This window comes from Odocoileus virginianus, chromosome 10, assembly GCF_023699985.2.
Source record: "Odocoileus virginianus isolate 20LAN1187 ecotype Illinois chromosome 10, Ovbor_1.2, whole genome shotgun sequence".
NCBI classification, from domain to species: Eukaryota; Metazoa; Chordata; class Mammalia; order Artiodactyla; family Cervidae; genus Odocoileus; species Odocoileus virginianus.
In genome coordinates, this window is record NC_069683.1 from 14560763 (window position 1) to 14573753 (window position 12991).

The window sequence follows — 12991 nt, forward strand, 5'->3', positions numbered from 1 at the left end:
ACGGCCAAGACAAAGGCCCTGCCCCAACAGGGGGAGTCTGGGCAGCCTTGGCTCCCTGGTCTCGGCTTCTGCCAGTCGGACCTGTGAAGGTGACAGAGAGGACGGCGCTGTAATTCACAATCGGAAAAAAACAACCACAAGGAAACCAGAGAACCTCCCGGAAGGTGAGCTGAGGGCAGAGGGGAACAAATCTCAGCTCAATAATACTCAGAGGGTCCCACCTTCCAGCTGCTCAGAGCTTGCCCAGCACAGGTTCCAATGCAGAAACTGAACCAAGATCCCAGCAAGAACTGAAAAATGCAACTGACTCTTGCTCCACCCGTAATATAGTTAATGATGTACTTATTCAGTATTATTTTTAGTGAATAAAATAATGTCATCTATTGAGAGTTTACTCTAGGCACCAGGCTAAATCCACTTATGCTTCAGCTTATTGGATTCCCTCATCAACTCCAGGGCCATTATTATCCTCATATTACTGAAATGAACTAGAGAAGATAAGTACACAGCTAGGAAGGGGGAGGTGAGAACTGAACCAGGTTTTCCCATGCAAAACTCACACTGGTTTAATTATTGTCACTTCATAGTGTATTTTGGTATCAATAAAGTAAAATCTCCTTGTCATCTTTTCATCACTACTTGTCCATAATTTTCTTGGCTATTTGCAAGCAATTAGTTTTCCAAGTGAAGTTTATATTCCCACTACTCTTTTCCTTGGAATTACCTTATGTTTATGAATTATAGCAGAGACAATTGACATCTTTACATTTAGGACTTTCTTTCTAGAAATATGATTCTGTCTCTACTTATTCAGATATTCTTTCTTTTTTCCTGTTGTGAAGTATTAATAGATGTCTTTCTAGAGCTCTTGCAAAGTTTCTTGTGAAGTAAATTCCTAATAGGGTTTTCAGCTTCCTATTATAAACAAGATCCTATTGCAAATAACACTTTGAAATGAAGTATACTAACAAGATGGGAAAACAATTAATTTTTACCTAATTTTCATATCTACATCTTTTAACAAACGTTTTTTACCAGCATCTCTCATTGCTATCCAGGCATAGTTGTTTGGATTTTTCAACTTAGAAAAATCACATCATCAGCAAATTGTTACCATTTTTGTCTCCCTTTCCAATGTTTTTCATCTCTGTTTGTGTTTTCTTGTTCTTGGGACCACCTGGAGCAATCCTCTCATGTGCTGAGACTGGAACCAAGTCCTGGAGAGTTAAGAGCCTAACGCCCTTGTTCATATCATTTACATTTCATATTTTGCGAGTGCCGTCACAAACACTAACTCATTTGATACTCACAACAATTATTTTGTCAGCCAAAAGCTGTGTGCCAAGCACCTCCTCTGTGCCAGGTGACCCAAGACATGTGTTTCTTGTCTCCATGGGGTGGACAGCGTGAACCCAGGAAGTAAACATTAATTAAACAATCACAAGTAAAGAAAACACAGGCCTGAAAAAGCATAAAGCATCATCACCTCCAATTTATAGGTGGGGAATCAAGGCCCAGGATGGAGCTGTGACTTGCACAAAGTCACGTGGCAAACTGGTGGCCTAGCTGAGATGCAAATGCTTTTTTACCCCTTGAGGCTAGGGGCAACCTCCCAGCTTTCTCCAGCCTGTGCCAGTGGTCCTTCCTGGGCCCAGAGGGCCAGCTGTCCTCGAGCAACGCCAGTGTCCAGCCGAGGGCCGAGGAGAGCTCTCTGCTTTCCTTGCCAGCCAGCCAGTCAGACAGGGAGGTGAACGCTGCTATTGGCAGAGCTTCCGTGGAAAACCTTGAAGCCCATAGCTGTTGCTACTCTCTGGGCACCTCCTGCCCTCAGAGTTTGCACTGCTGGGGAGTCCCGCTTCCCTTCCTAGAAGGCTCTGCCCTGGGAAGTGAGGTCTGGCTGTAGAAGGTGACCTGGCTCCAGGACATGTGGCGTCAGGCCCGGCTGAGAACCGAGGCCAGTGCCAGGTCTTGTAAAGCGGGAATGAGTGTGGCCATTGGCAGGGAGGCTACACTCATCTGCAGGTTCCCAGGGGCTCCACGGTGGCTCAGAACAGGGGGGATGGAATAGAACCTTCTATGGCTCCACCGCCAAGACCAATCCTGAAACTCCCACCTTTGACCCTCCTCCACTAGTCCGGCCACTCTTCACCGTTCACGGCCTTCATGTTCAAGGCCAAATGGCGCTATTGCAAGTTCTCCATTTGCCTTCCTAGCTTACACCCTCTATGTGTTTGCTCATTCTCTTGCCTCCAGTACTAACTTTGTCCCCCTCTCGCCCCGCAACCCCGCCCCAATCCTTTGTCCACACGACCAGATCCTCTCCATTCCATGCACCCCAGCCCAGATGTCTCCTCCCTCAAGCCTCTTGCACCCACCCACCCCTCTGCTGGAAGTGAACTTGCTTCCTCTGAACGCCAGGTCAGACAGCCAGATATTCTGATCGGCAGAGTTGGTGGACCTCTCAGAGCCTCAGCTTCTCTGTCTACGGAACTGGGATGCTAGTCCAGTTACCTGGGAGAATCACAGGCTCAGAGGATACAGTGGAGACTCATGCAGCACTTGCTACCTGCCAAGCACCATGCGAGGTGCTTTGCAAAGGTGGCACTCTTCTTGTTCCTGGACTACGAAGAGAGAATCAAGGCCCAAGGAAGTGAAGGAACAAGCTCAATGCCTAATCAACAGCCAAGGCGAGACTGTGCCAGGGTAGTCTGGTTCCAGCTCCCTGCTCTGAATCACAGTGTGATAAGCAATAGGGGTGTGTGTGTGTGTGTAGGTGTATGTTCATGTATATATATGTGTATGTGTGTGTCCATTGTGTGTCTATGTTTGTATGTGTATATATGTGTGCCTGTGGGTAACATTTACTTTAACCGCTCCTCTCTGCCCCTCTGACTCGGTCCCTTCTACTTTGTTTTATAATTCTTGTGCTCACAGCTTATCTTCCTACCACCTAACTGAGAGCTCCTGAGAGGTGGGCAGGGGCTGGCTCTCCCCCAACTCTGGATCTCCAGGCCCACTCCCAGGAGCCCTGACCACCTCCCCTTGCTTAGATTTTACTTTCCATCTTTCTAGGATGATCCCACAATATCTATATTTGTCTGTTTCTCTTTCCCTCCCACTGGTATCTAAGCTCTGTCAGTAAAGGGTCCCTGTCCACGGAGGAGTTCAGAGCAGAGCTTTTTACCTGACCATGTGCTCACCATTCACCTGGGGATCTTGCTAAGATGCAGATTCCAATGGAGTAGCACCAGGGTTGGGCCTAAGAATCTGCATTTCTAACAAGCTCAGGTGATGCTGGTATGACCAATCCCCACGCCCTGAGCAGACAGGTCCTAGCGCTGTGGTTGTCAGCCATATGGAATCAGAAGCTCTGGGGCGGGGCTCAGTGGCAAGCGTGTTAATGGGTGATTTGGAGACTTGCTCGACTGTGCGAACCTCTGATCCAGAGCTGCGTTAAGGGAACCAGCCCTGGAGCCAGGGCTGCCTCAGTTCAAACCCTAGGGTGACTTATTCCCTGCACCTTTGCTTGTCCTGCTGTGTAATGGGGATGATGGGGCTGCCCTGGTGGCTCAGGGGTAAGGAATTCACCTGCCAGTGAGGAGATGCAGGAAATATGGGTTTGATCTTGGGTCGGGGAGATCCCCTGGAGAAGGAAGTGGTGACCCACTCCAGTATTTTTGCCTAGAGAATCCCATGGACAGAAGAGCCTGGTGGGGCTATAGTCCATGGGGTCAGAAAGAGTCAGACACAACTAAGCAACTGAACAACGCAACAATGGGGATGATAGCAATCTTTCTCACGGGACTGTTTGAAGATGGAGTGAGTTAACACATGCTTGCTGTCACCACTCTGGTAATTTGTCCAATGAGTGATTGGGTGTCAGCCAGAAGCTGTCAACAGGAGGTGATGGGAGTCGCAACTGAAGGTCAGGCCAGACTGGGCATGACTTTCGGGGCCGGCTGTCTCGCTGGCTGACAAGGATTCCTGTCACACTGACTCCCAGGCTCCAGCAGCATTGCAGGGTTGGCCTAAGCACCAAGCCACACCTGCTCTGTGGCATTTGCAGAAGCGTTGGTCACACAGGAAAGGAGAGGTCCTGGGTTGCCAGGGGTGATCCCTCAGCAGGCCTTGTTCCAGGGATGCTGGCTTGGGGGTTGCCTGGGTACCATGGAGGAGAAGAGGTGGCTCTGTCACCAGCCCAGATGAAAGACATGACACTGACAGTTTCCCCAGGTGACCTCATTAGAGTGTGTGTCAGTCTGCAAACTGGGCATTATCCCCATTTTACAGACAAGGAAACCGAGGCTCAGGGGAGCACCTGGAAGGATCCACAAACAAAGCTATTACTGATAGGAAAGCTAGAAGGGCTGGTTCTGACCCAGAGGAAGGTAGGTCCAGGACCCCTGCCCTAGGCATCCCCATCCTTCATCCACCAATCTCTGGAGACTGAGAGCAGCACCCCCAAACAAACTCAGGGTCCCAACCTGCCTTGTAATTTAGCATACGGCCACAGGCCTGGCCCCTGATGACTGACTGAGGGCCAGTAAAAACCAGACAGTGATAGGCCTGCTGGGGCAGAAGGCGAGCCAGGCTCTAAGAGGGCATGCCCTTGTCTCCGCCATGCACCTTGCTAGCCGCCTGACCTACAGACACTTTCCCAGAGAAAGTTTTTATTAATTCATAAAGCAAAGTCTACATAATTATATAGGAAACCAGTTATGTTAAAATTTATAAAGCAAACAAAAAGTTGCAATATAGTAATATAGAGGTGTTGTTGTTGATTCATTAGATAGCAAGATCCAGTAGCAGCTCTAATATACTAGTGTGATTTCAAAGCAGTGATGATAAATGATGAGCACAAATGAGGTTTCAGGATGCCTGCCACACCTAGCATGCATTAATAATGTGGAAATACCTGTCATTTCTCGTGGCAACAAAGTCACAGGTGCTGCTTATCACTGTGGTTTGTTGCCTACACACTCTGGAAGGAAGTGGTAAATTTCAAAGAAGAGAGATGGAAGTGTTTTTCTCCATTCAGATCCGTGGATCTCAGTCAGAGCTCTTTAAAAGAGGCTGGAGCCCATGGGTAGAGCCTGAGGGGGTGATGCCTGAGAGAGCTGCGACTATGGGTGGAGGGAGACAGAGCCTCACCAGGGCCCTTTGGCTTTGACGATCCCCTCTCTGCACTACCTGGTCTGACCATCGGTGCTCCCGTCCCCTGTTGCATGCCGCTTCCTCCACTGACTCCTCAGCATGATCTGGGCTCCCTTTGGGGAGAATGGGCTCATGGACAAAGTTCCCTCCCAGAGTCTGTATCCCCTGGGTTTGCACCAGTTGTCTCCCCCCAGTGCCAAGGCCAGCAGCGCCTGGAGGGAGGTGTGGGTGGGGCAGGGAGGGCTTCCCAGAGCTGAGATGGGAGAGTATCACCTGGGGGCGCGGAGCAGCTGTGCAGAGAAGGGGTGAGCTGTGTGGGCTCCGGGATCAGGCTGGTTTCAGATCCCGGGGGGTCTCACTCACTAGTTGTACAAATATGATAAGCCCTTCACACTTCAAGCCTCGATTTCCTGAAAATCAGGATAATAAACATACCTACCTCACAGGAGTGTCATGATGATTTACTGGGGTGAAGGGAATAAAAGAGTATGATGTCTGGCCCCTAGTAAAGGCTCCAATTCACCCCTTTAGCTTTTTTTTTCTTTCTTTCTTTTTTTGGCTGCACCTTGAAGCATGCACGGTCTTCGTGCTTCAGCCAGGGACTGAACACTTGCCTCCTACGTTGGGAGCACAGAGTCTTAACCACTGAACCACCAGGGAAATCCCCAGTCCTCTAGCTTTTAGTAAGTGTAGACACAAATAAACAAATCCATAAAAGCAGTTCACAAGAAGGTCTGGTCACAGCATAAACTGAAGGGGTGTGTGGAAAGTTCTACTGGATCGCCCAGCAGTGGTTCAATCCCAGCCACATATTACAATCATCCAGGTGCCCGGGGCATACCCCCTATCAGTTAAGTAACCAGGTTCTCTGAAGGCCCATCACAGCACCCGTAGCATTTAAAGCTCCCTAATTTATCCCACTATCCAGCCAGAACCCAAAGCTACGGTCTTGGAGGGAGGCTTCTTTACTGTCTGCTGCAGCTGGGGAAGGCTTCCAGGGCTGTCGGTGATTGAAGGGACCCTCCAGGAACAGATTAAAAAAAACTAAGATCATGGCATCTGGTCCTATCACTTCATGGCAAATAGGTGGGGAAATAAGGGAAACAGCGACAGACTTTGTTTTCTTAGGCTCCAAAATCACTGTGGATGATGACTGCTGCCATGAAATTAAAAGACATTTGCTCCTTTGAAGAAAAGTTATGACAAACCTAGACAGCATATTAAAAAACAGACACACCACTTTGAGGGTAGGGTCAAAGCTATCGTTTTTCCAGTAGTCAGCTAGGTATATGAGAGTTGGACTGTAAAGAAAGCTGAGCACCAAAGAATTGATGCTTTCAAACTGTGGTGTTGGAGAAGACTCTTGAGAGTCCCTTGGACTGCAAGGAGATCCAACCAGTCCATCCTAAAGGAGATCAGTCCTGAGTATTCATTGGAAAGACTGATGCGGAAGCGGAAACTCCAATACTTTGGTCCTCTGGTGCGAAGAAGTGACCCACTGGAAGAGACCCTGATGCTGGGAAGGATTGAGGCAGGAGAAGGGAATGACAGAGGATGAGATGGTTGGATGGCATCACCGACTCAGTGGACATTAGTTGGAGCAAGTTCCAGGAGTTGGTGATGGACAGGGAAACCTGGCGTGCTGCAGTCCATGGGGTCACAAAGAGTCAGACACGAATGAGTGACTGAACTACAACAACAACCACGAATAGAGAAGCTTCAAACACACAGAAAAGACCAGGGAAGGAATTGCAGACTTTGGGAAAATGCTGAGTAAAATCTTGGAGATGGTGTGGCATGGCATTTGGAAAATGAGATATTTCCTTCTTTATTTTGGCTGCACTCTGTGGTCAGGGATGGAACCTGTGTCCCCTGCAGTGGAAGCTCAGAGTCCTAACCACTGGACTGGCAGGGAAGACTAGGAGAAATGAGGAAAATGAAGGAGATTGGATCGGCTGAGGAAGAGGCTCACATAGCTGGGTGGTTGATCACAGAACTGGTGTCAATTGCTGAGGAGGACTGAGAACAGAGAGAGGCCTTGGTCTGGGTAGACTGGAAGCGTTGTTGCAAGTGGATGGATTTGGAAAAACTCATCTGGCCTGGGGCTGCCTCATTGGGAGGAACAGAGATAACAAAGAGTTATCACCTTAACGTTCCAGTTTCTGCTGATTGGAGTAGCTGCTCAGAGCACTGTGTTGAGGACTCTGAGCCTGGTCTGAGTGTGTCAATCTATTAGCAGTGGTGACCAAGCGTGTGGGGGTCAGCACATAGCACACATGCCAGGCACTTCCTGGCCTGGCTGGGCGGGGCTGCAGGGCCAACAAGGGCAGACAGTAGGGGTTGGTTTTTATTTTTCTTCTGTGGTACCTTTGCTGAAGTTGCTTCAAGAAGTGGATCTTCCCCACACGTTGGAAATTAAGGAGCCCACCAGGGGGACGGGAGGTGGGTCTGAACTGGGTAAATGACAAGACAGGAAGAGGTAGGGTCAGGAAAAATGGAGGGGCGGGCTTAGAGATTCCTAAGAGTCCTTCTAGTTCTGATATTCAGTAGAAAAAAATTTCCCAAAGTGCCTTTGAGAGCTTGTGAGATTCCCATCACTGGAGGCATTCAAGGTAAAAGCTAGAAGACCAGTGGACTGCACTGCAGAGAGAGCCACATCTCAGACAAGGGCTGGTTGAGAGAACCTCTTAGCGGGTCCCAACACAGTGATTCAGCAATACAGCCAACAGCTGACTAGGAGACTGGAAACTGGCCTGTTCCTGGAGGCAAGAGCAAGGATTGCAGAGGGCTGGATCTGTGCCTCGGAGGCCCAGAGAGCAGAGATTGGGACCCAGAGGGAGGGGAGTGGGCGAGGAGGGGGCTCAAGGAGCCAGAGCCTAAAATAAAGAATGCTGACTGCACGTTGGGTTCACCCAGCCGTCCCAGGCACAGGACCCAACCGTCAGCCAGTGGCCTTCATGAGTTTCTTTCCTCTGCGCCAGCCTTGGCCTTGGAGAGCTTTGGTACCTGGGCTAATCTCCCTGGAATCTCTCTTCTGAACCAGAGGCTTGTAGACTCTTGTCCTCTCTCTCCTCTGCTGTTCCAACAGACAGCCTGGAACGGCCAGATCTGCTGTGACCAGCCCTGTTTGCAGGGGGCTGGACAGGAGAGGGAGCGCTGTCTTCGGGCCTGGAAGGTCACCATGCCCATCCGTTCTGCTGCAGACTTGGAGAGGCCAAGGCAATGACCTAGCATCGCCACACGCTACTGTGTGCATACTTTGAGCCATGGGCTCAGGATGCATCCCCAGGAAGTGGCCTTTCTCTGACTCCCCCGGGACGGCATAGAGCAGCCACTAAGAGTCAGCGTGGATACAGAGCTGCCTCAAGACAGACACGGCTGCACACAACCCCTTCTCCTCCTGTTTGTGTAAAACATGAATCTGAAATACATACATGTGGGTTCAGTGTTGGTCTTGATTTCACAAAGTAGCTTGCACTTTCAGTATTTTCTAAAATATGGTACCATGTAGAGCTATTTCAGTGCATCCATAAAATGGGTAAATGTTCTGATTTGAAAAATAAAATACCTGTATATTTATGCACAGATGATCCCTGGAAGGGTGTTCAAAAGCCAAATACATGTGGTGGATATTTCTTAGGAGGGGAAGTGGATGGCTGAAGGACAGGGTGAGAAGAGAGACTGGTCTCTTGTCACATAACTTACATAACTTTTTGAATTTTGGACTGTTCAAAATTAAATCAAGCGTAGGGCACCGTTCTTCGGTCAGACTCTCCGGGGCGAAGAGGGAAGCCTTGAGCACATTACTTAGCCTCTGTCTTTGCCTCAGTGTCCTCTCCTGTGAAGACAGGATGTTGACAGCACCTGGCCCGGAGCGGGTTCTGAGAACTCACGAGAAAGCACGGTCAGGGATGCCCGGCAGACAGGACGTCTGTGATGACACTGCGCTGTGGTCACCATTGGTTAGCGGAACCAATGTTAGAGATGTTGTTAGAAATGTAACTAACTAACCAAGGTTAGTTAGAAATTTCCATCCAGGGAAATTTCTAATAAGGAGACTGAGTCTCAGATAGGTTAAGTGACCCAGCTGAAGTCCTCATGTGTCAGGAGCCCGTCCAGATGTGAGATCCAATGAGACGCTGTCCCTTCCCATCTTGGAGGGTGCGGTGGGGACAGCTGTATGCAGGGCAGCACGTACTAGGACCAATACCCCTACAAAGGGCTGTGCAAACGCAGAGAGGGGGCCGTGGGTTCTGCCTAAGGGAGGGGAGGGCCCGCGGGAAGATGAGGGGGGTTGCTGAGGACTGGGTGCACGGATAGGCATGCCAGGTGGAAGGCACAGCCTGCGCGAAGGCTCAAAGGCACTGATCAGCAGCAGGTGAAGGGAAAGCGGAGAAGTTGAGTGTGAAAGAAAACAGCGGGAAAAAAAGAGATGACTGGGGAGAGGGCGAATTAGCAAAAAGAAGTAGGACAGGAGGAAGCGATCAGGAATGGGAGACCAGCGTGAAGCCATCGGGAGCGGGAGGCTGAGCCAGGGTAGAAAGATAAGAAGATTTTCTCTCATCTCCAATCTCCCCTGCCTTCATCTTCCATCCATGTGATAAAGAGCAGGCGTTTCCTGTTACAGACACACACAGACGTGCACGCACATACACACTCATCATGCACAGAAGCAGACTCAGTCTTCATGCTTCCCTCGTCTGGGGTGCAGGAGACAATCACAATTGGGCACTGATTATACTGAAGCAGATTAGAGAACATCAACACATGGACGGATGAAGCAAGATAAAGCTCAGAAAGCACCGTCTTCTCCTCTGTGGGGCCATGTGGACCACCTTGTGTAAACCACAGAACCCTCTTCCAGCCCCACCCTCCTCCGTGTCGATCATCTTCTGGCCTTCTGATAAGCTACTTAGCTGTTTATCGTCTGTCTGCACCAACATGAACACTCCATGAGGGTGTGGGCTTGTTTTGCTCTCCAGTTCATCCCCAAGACCTGAAACTGTGACTTGGACACAGTAGATGCTCAAATAGCAATATTTATCATGGTTGGGCAATTACCTGCTTGTCAATTCTCATGCATACTTTGTTTTTATTAATTGTCTCAATCCCACCCTTTGAGGTGGGGAGTTTGATTTCCATCTTATGGAAGAGGAAGGTTAAGAGGGATCCAGTAAGTCACCAAGATTTGAATCCAGTTCCTCGGGTTCAGTCAAACCTTTAAAAACCTCTGAGTGCCTTTCGAGCCCCTCTGAAGCAGGGAGGGGACAGCCAGGCTTCCACCACCCACCCAAGTTGGGCACAGAAGCCTGCAACTGGCCGGCCTATGGGCCTGTGGAGCTTAGTCACTTCCACCAGGGACCCCTTCCCTTGGCACCAGCCCCCCCTTTCTTAGGGGAGGCAGCAGCCCACCAGATTATCACCCAGAGTGTGGAATGCTACTTCTTACTGTTAGCTGTGTGATCGAAGCCCCACTCTCCCCTAAAGTGGAAAACAGGTCGTTAGGTATAAATAAAACAATTGAGTATAGTGCCTGACATGTGCTGCATTAGTCAAGATCCCACAGCAAGTAGAGGCACAATCAAGGATTTAACTGACGAGAACTGAAGAGCCTCTTTACAGAAAGGTGATGTATTAGCTTCCCACTGCTGCTCTAACAAATTACTACATGTGCGTATCCCTTAAAACAATACAGGGCCTCCCTGCTGGCTCGGTGGTACAGAATCCACCTGCCAATGCAGAAAACATGGGTTCGATCCCTGGTCCAGAAAGATCCCACATGCCTCGGAACAACTAAGCCCACACACCACGGCTATTGATCTTGTGCTCTAGAACCTGGGAGCTGCAACGGCTGAGCCCACTCGCTGCGACAACTGGCGCCTTGGGGTCCTTGAGCCTGTGCTCTGTACCAAGAGAAGCCACTGCAGTGAGGAGCCAGCACCCACAGCTAGAGAGTATCTCCAGCTCGCTGCAACTAGAGAAAAGCCTGTGCAGCAATGAAGACCCAGCACAGCCCAAGATGACTAATTAACGAACTAAAAAATGTTTTTTATAAAGTACAAATTTACTCTCTGGTTCTGGTGGTCAGAAGTTCAAAGTGCTGGTTCCTTCTGGAGGCCCTGCGGGAAATCAGTTTCTTGTCTTTCCCAGCTTCTAGAGGCTGAGGGCATTTTCCCAGCTCCTGGCCACATCATTCCAATCTCTGCTCCCATTATCAAATCACCTTGCCCCTCAGCCTCCCTCTTATGAGGACCCTAATGATGACATCATTGCACCTGCCCAATAACCCAGGAATAATCTGCCCATTTTAGGACCCTTGATTTAATCACACCTGCAAAGTCCTTTTTGCCATATAAAGTAATATATTCACAGGGTCTGGGGATTAAGGCCTGGGCACCTTGGGGACCATGATTCAGCCCATCACTTGTAGAAGTGGATGGAGAGGCAGCCAGGGATTAGCATCTATGGGGAGCTATTACCATCCCTAGGCCGGAAGCAGGAGAGGGGGAAAATGAATAACTGACCTTTGTTCCTGCCAGTGCCTCCCGCTGACTGAAGCCCAACCAGAGGCAGAGGCGCAGGGCAGAGCAGGGCAGGGAAGAGATGGGGGTGAGGAGATGGAAAACCAGCAGCAAAACGTATTGGAGTTGTCTGAGATATGGTCTTCTGAAGGGGGCCCAAGGTCTGGGTTGCCTGTGCTCACCTCCCCCTCCAGGAAAAGCAGAGCCTCCCACACCATCCCACCGCCCAGGGTGGAAAGCCTGTTCTCCCCAAGACACACTGTTAGGATTTGGGGCAAAAGAGCTGCTGGGGAAATTCAAAGCAAAACAGCCAGCAAACTCTTCAAAGCTCATCTCTGCAACAAAAGACCGAGGGAAGAAAAAGGCGCAGGCCAGCAGGTGGCCGGTTAAGCAGCTGCCAGGGCTGCCTGAGAAGCAATTAGAGCCTCACAGCCTCTCTGATCTTGCACAGAACCCCTCACAGGCCCTTAAACAAATCCCTCTGGTGAGCTGGAGGCTGAGCAGTGAAGGATGGGGAGCCCAGAGCCAGGAATCTGGAGACTATGCTCTTGACTCACTATTTGACCTTGAACATGTGCTCATTATGCTCTGTGCACCTCAGTTTCCTCATCTGTACAATGGGGGCAAGGGGACTCAGTGACTCAGGACAGATTCTCTAGAAGCAAAGACTGAGATGAGGATTCTTGTCCAAGTAGTGTAGAGGGGGAAAACTGGAGGGGAGTAGAGGAAACAAGATGGGCTGGAGAAGAAGCTAAGTGAAGCTATGGGTTCTGTTGAAGTCTGGATTTAGTCTGATCCTAGAGAAGTCTCAAGAACACTACAGATTTGTTCCCCTTGAGACAGAGGTAGGGCCTTTGTATCCATGTTGGAGGAGGTGTGTGCCTCCATCCCTCCCCCACCAGAGTAGACTGAACAGTAACCCCCAGGGATGTCCACATTCTCATTGTCAGAACCTGTGAGTACGTTACCTTCTAGGTTGAAAAAAAGTGGGGGTGGGGGGGAGACATTGGAATTAAGGACGTGGAGACAGGGACATTATTCTTGGTTAACTGAGAGGCCTACTGTTATCACATGGGTCCTTATAAGGGGCCTAAGAGGGTCAGAGTAAGTAGTGGGAGAGGTGATGTTAGGTGCGAGAGATGGCAATGACATGAGGAAGGGGCCACAAGCAAAGGAATGCAGGCAGCCTCTGGAAGTTGCCAGAGGCAAGGAAACAAGAGTCTCCTCCGAGGCGGCTGGGAGGAGCTCAGCTCTGACGCCACCTTGATTTTCGACTTCTAGCCTCCAAAATGGTATGGTTTCAAGCCGCTTTGGGA